General features: G+C 50.4%; 1 long non-coding RNA gene across 1 annotated transcript; it reads right to left on the bottom strand.

Moving 5' to 3' along the window:
* Positions 1-448: 448 nt before the first annotated feature.
* On the bottom strand, positions 449-4,859 carry LOC134737301 (uncharacterized). Its single transcript, XR_010122046.1, has 3 exons — positions 4,226-4,859; positions 3,147-3,269; positions 449-1,799 (listed from the first exon to the last, which is right to left on the bottom strand). It is a non-coding gene; the product is annotated as an uncharacterized lncRNA (long non-coding RNA).
* Positions 4,860-5,909: the final 1,050 nt, after the last annotated feature.

Below are 5,909 nucleotides of genomic sequence, written 5' to 3'. Positions count from 1 at the left end.
AGCAGAGGAAACTGGGCAGATACCAAGAGCCTCTGTGGAAGGGTTTCCATAGCCTGCTGCCTCAGACCCAGTGTGGAAAGAGCCGACAATGCCTGACATCTGGGGAAAATGATTGGCTTCCAAACAAGAAAAGAAAATCAGGCCAGGCGCAGTGGCTCACGCCTGTAATCCCAGCACTTTGGGAGGCCCAGGCGGGTGGATCACCTGAGGTCAGGAGTTCGAGATCAACCTGGCCAACATGGTGAGACCTCATCTCTACTAAAAATACAAAAATTAGCCAGACATGGTGGCACGTGCCTGTAATCCCAGCTGCTCAAGAGGTTGAGGTAGGAGAATTGCTTGAACCCAGGAGGTGGAGATTGCAGTGAGCCAAGATCGTGCCATTGCATTCCAGTCTGGGTGACAAAACCAAAAGTACGTCTCAAAAAAAAAGAAAAGAAAATCAAAGTTAATATACATACACTTTATTATTTCATTTCATTTTGTTAGAGATGGGGGTCTCATTATGTTGCCCAGGCTGGATTCAAACTCTTGAGCTCAGATGACCCTTCCCTTCAGCCTCCCAAGAAGCTGGGGCTACAGGTAGGTTCTACTGCACCTAGCTAAAGTTAATATTGACCGTGCACAAATATGTTGTCAACTAGAATACTGCACCTGAACATAGTCTGATAAAGAATTCTACTTACTGTGAAATACGACATGTGTTTGTGTGTTATGTGACGTTTGTGTGGCATGCTGTGGGATGGGGCCTTTAGGAGAAAGAAGACCCAGGCCCTAGGCAAAGTCTTAAATGGCTCTGACCCCAAAATTCTTTCTCCACTTTCCCAGGTCTGGAATTCCTTTGGTTCAACTTGTTCTAGGAGTCGAGACAAAAAAAGATGTGGGCACCATCACCGACATACGCCTGTTAACACAGGACAACCAGAAGAACCACAGGAACGCATCTCCTGACCCCTCCCCAGGCTCTGAGCCACAGCTGGAAGCTGCCCTTTCCCAGGCTGCCTAGCGACAGGTCCCAGGGCCTCACTGGCATAAGCAGGATACGGGGCAGCCACAGAAGGCATTTGGAGGTGGTGGCAGGTGTCACCAGCAGGGTACTGGGCAGCCAGTTAACACGGAGCCGGAACAGGCCTGGCAAGATGAAGAGGCATGAGCTCAGGGTTGGGCACAGAGCCCAGGGAGGGGTGGGGGGCACCCGAGGGTTACTGGGGCTTGGCTACATCATGCTGTCCACTGTCTGGACACTACCCGTCTTGGCTGCAATCTCTCCTGTCCGGCCCTTGGGGCCCAGCATGTTAGAGCTGGAGCCTGGACCTGGGCAAGGTGGCTAGCTCCAGAAGTCACACTGTCACCACCCGCCTCACCATGAGGGAGTCTGGGAGAGAAATGGCACAGATGTTGCTGTGGGGCAGAGTGGATGAGTGGAGATGCTGCTTCAGGGTAATCCCTAGGACTCAGTTCTGCCTTCTTCTAGCCTGGGAGGGACAAAACCTTTTCTCTACATGTCTCCGTAAAGCCAGAAATCAAAGGTCAGATGGTTTCAGTGTTTTCTCACCTGTCACTTCAGTTTCTTGTCCTGCTGTCACTGTCCATGGGCCACACACTTTAAGATTCGGCCACCACCATGCCCTACTCACTGTTTCTCAAACACACCAAGCCCTTTCTTGCCTCCATGCTTTTACTCGATGCAGTTCCTTTTGCCTGGAATGCCTTCTATTTGCTTCTTTCCAGAGGATGTAAACTCTTCATCCTTTAAAACTCTCTCCCATGGAGCCGAGATTGCGCCACTGCACTCCAGCCTGGGCGACAGAGCAAGACTCCGTCTCAAAAAAAAAACACAAAAAAAACTCTGTCCCATGAAGACTTCCACAATGCTCCAGCAAGGCGCTCACTCCCCTTTCCCACAACAGCTGGACTCTCCCTCTAACACATTTATAGTGTCTGTCCTGGAATTATTTATTCCTGTGCCTGTTCCTACTAGATGCTGGGAACTTGAAGCAGAGATGAGGTGTCTTATTCATCTCTCTAGCCTTCGGGCCCAGCATATAGCAGGTGTTTTGTCAGTATTTAAAAATCAAGGGCTGGGGCCGGGCACAATGGCTCACGCCTATAATCCCAGCACTTTGGGAGGCTGAGGTGGGTGGATCGCTTTAGGCCAGGAGTTCGAGACCAGCCTGGCCAACATGGTGAAACCCAGTCTCTATTAAAAATACAAAAATTAGCCAGGTGTGGGGGCGCACACCTGTAGTCCCAGCTACTTGGGAGGCTGAGGCATGAGAATTGCTTGAGCCTGGAAGGTAGAGGTTGCAGAGCCAAGATCGAGCCACTGCCCTCCAGCCTTTATAAAAAAAAAAAATCAATCAAGGTCGGGGCACAGTGGCTCACGCCTGTAACCCCAGCACTTCAGGAGGCCAAAGCAAGGGGATCACTTAAGCGCAGGAGTTCGGGACCAGCCTAGACAACAAAGTGAGGCCCCATTTCTACAAAAATACAGCAATTAGCTAGGCGTGGTAGCACATGCCTATGGTCTTAGCTACTCGGGAGGCTGAGGTGGAGGACCACTTGGGCCTGGGAGGGCGAGGTTGCAGGCAGCCAAGATGTACTGTACTCTAGCCTGGGCGACAGAGCCAGACCTTGTCTCAAAACAACAACAACAACAACAAAAGCCCCAAGAACCCACATGCATGAAGTCCTTATATACCTGGCACCATTCTCAGTGCATTACACATATTGGCTCATTCAATCCTCCCAGGACTCTTATCACCAAGGTTCCTTTATCAGCCCACAGGTTACACATTTGGAACCTGAGGTACAGAGAGGTTACGAAATGTAGCCAGGCTGGGTGCAGTGGCTCATGCCTGCAATCCCAGCACTTTGAGAGGCTGAGGCAGGCGGATCACCTGAGGTCAGGAGTTCATGACCAACATGGTTGAAACCCTGTCTCTACAAAAATACAAAAATTAGCCGGGCATGATGCCGCATGCCTGTAATTCCAGCTACTCGGGAGGCTGAGGTGGGAGAATCGCTTGAACCCAGGAGGTAGAGGTTGCAGTGAGCCGAGCTCATGCCATTGCACTCTAGCCTGGGCAACAGGGAGAGACTCTGTCTCAAAAAGAAAAAAAAAGAGAGATGTAGCCACCTCACACCTGTAGTCCTAGATACTCTGGAGGCCAAGGTGGGAGGATCACTTGAGCACGGTAGGTTGAGGCTGCAATGAGCTATGATCACGACACTGCACTTAGCCTGGGCAACAGAGCAAGAACTTGTATCTAAAAAAAAGAAGAAATGTAGCCAAGAATAAACACCAGCAGGTGGCAGAGGTGGGATTCAAACCAATAGTAACAAGTAATAGTAAAGAGTTGATGAATAAGCAGTGAATAAAATAACTGAAAGGAGGAAAAATCAGATTAAGAAGGGCTTCCTGGCCGGGTGCGATGGCTCAAGCCTGCAATCTCAGCACTTTGGGATGCTGAGGTGGGCGGATCACGTGAGTTCAGGAGCTCAAGACCAGGCTGGCAAACATGGCGAAACCCCGTCTCTACCAAAAATACAAAAATTAGCCGGGCGTGGTGGCACGTGCCTCTAGTCCCAGCTACTCGGGATGCTGAGGCAGGAGAACCGCTTGAACCCAGGAGGCGGAGGTTGCACTGAGCCGAGATCAGGCCATTGCACTCCAGCCTGGGTGACAGGGCGAGACTCTGTCTTAAAAAAAAAAAAAAAAAAAAAGGGAAGGGCTTCCTCAGGATCAGGAAGGAAGTGCTTCTTCTCAAAAATGAAAAGGAAAAAACCCTCTTTCCAAATCCACTTTTTAAAAAATAGGCCGGGGTGCAGTGGCTCACACCTGTAATCCCAGCACTTTGGGAGGCTGAGGCAGGCAGATGACCTGAGTTCAGGAGTTCAAGACCAGGCTGGCCAATGTAGGGAAACCCCATTTCTACTAAAAATACAAAATTAGCCAGGCGTGGTGGCGCATGCCTGTAAGCCCAGCTACTCTGGAGGCTGAGGCAGGAGAATCGCTTGAACCCGGGAGGCGGAGGTTGCAGTGAGCCGAGGCCACCCTGTTGCACTCCAACGCCGGGCAACAACAGTGAAACTCTGTCTCAAAAAATAAATTAAAAAATTTACAAAAAGAAAAGAAATATACGAATTCCTCCTCCCCACCCACTCTCTTTTATTATTGCCTCCCACTCAGGAACTGAGAACTCCGCAGATAAAAATAGCAAACCTGAAGGAGTTTGAAGGAAGTGCTCAGTGGAGCACCCCACACAGCTGTGACCCCTGGGTCCTGCAGAACCTGAGAGGCCCCTGGGTAAGGCTGGGGACAGGCCATGGTGCAGTCCCTGGGAAGGCCCTTCGCCTGTGAGCCTGACGCAGGGCATGAGAGTTCCTCAGTGTCAGGCTCCCCTTAGGGATGAGTGTCTTCTGGCCTTCCCGTCCCAGCCCCTCTGGGTCAGGAGATCTGGAGCCCTACTGTGGTTCCTTTGGCCTACTCACTGGGTAGCCTACCCTGCCTCTCGATCACCCCAGGTCTTGGCCTCAACTTGCCTCCCAGGTGTTCAGGCGCCCTTAACCCCACCAGGAAGTCCACTGCCTCACCATGCGGTCCACTCCCGTATCTTGCTCATCCTTCAGGACCTGACTCATTTTCCCTTCGTCGGTGAAGCCTTCCCAACCCCTAGCAAGTAACAGAAACCCACTCAAGCTGGCTGAAGCAACAGAGATGGCTTTAACAAAAAGATCCAGCATTGCAAGGCACCTCAAGGCAGCAGCGCTGCCAAATGTCCATAAAGGGCAGGATCAGAGTTGGAGAGACCATTATGAGCCCAAATGCCCTTCAGCTTCCTTTTTCCTTCTCTGCCAGCCACACCTCCCCCGATTAACATTTTCTAGAACTTCAACCTGAGCCAGTGTCAGGAGAGAGCTCTGATTGGCTGACTTTGGTCAGGTGATCAGCCCTCCTCCAACCCACAATGCCCAAGAGAGTGGGGGTCACCTGATACATATGAACATGGCTGCCGAAACCTGCCCTTGAGAAGGGGAAGAGTGAGAGATATTGACAGTTAAGAATGCATCTCTGATGGCTGCTCATTCTTCACTTTACTTTTCCTGTGGAAGTAATCTCTCTGCCTTTGCAACTCGATTTCCTCTCTGCTTGTGTTCTGCTTGCTGTTTGAACTGGTTGTATGCGTGCCTACCTCTGTGCATGAGCACACATGAGGACTCCAGCTTGCATTAGGCACAGACCTCTGACCTCTGTATCTAGTTAAACGCCTCCATCCAGAACCTCTCTTTAGGGTTGGCTTCACAGGTGTAAAACCTGAGCTTGCACACAGGGCCCAGTACATGGTTAATGCTCTGCTGTTGCTGTCTTAAAATTCTCTCTCTCTCTCTCTTTTTTTTTTTTTCGAGACAGGGTCTAGCTTTGTTGCTCTAGGCTAGAGTTGAGTGGCGCAATCACCGCCCATGGTGTTACCGGAAATGGGTCCCAGTCCAGACCCCAAGAGAACGCTCTTGGATCTTGCACAAGAAAAAATTTGGGACGAATCGATAAAGTTAAAGCAAGTTTATTCAGAAAGTAAAGAAACAAAAGCATGGCTACTTCATATGCAGAGCAGCCCCAAGGGCTGCTGGTGGCCCATTTTTATGGTCCTTTTTTTTTTTATTTTTTTATTTTTGGAGAAGGAGTCTCACTATGTCTTCCAGGCTAGAATGCAGTGTCACGATCTCGGCTCACTGCAACCTCCGCCTCCCGGGTTCAAGCAATTCTCCTGTCTGAGCCTCCTGAGTAGCTGGATTACAGGTGTGCACCACCATACCTGGCCAATTTCTTGTATTTTCAGTAGCAACAGGGTTTCACCATGTTGGCCAGGCTAGTCTTGAACTCCTGATCTCAAGTGATCTGGCTGCCT

This window comes from Symphalangus syndactylus, chromosome 1, assembly GCF_028878055.3.
Source record: "Symphalangus syndactylus isolate Jambi chromosome 1, NHGRI_mSymSyn1-v2.1_pri, whole genome shotgun sequence".
Classification (NCBI taxonomy): Eukaryota; Metazoa; Chordata; class Mammalia; order Primates; family Hylobatidae; genus Symphalangus; species Symphalangus syndactylus.
This window is presented reverse-complemented; position numbering and strand designations above follow the sequence as displayed.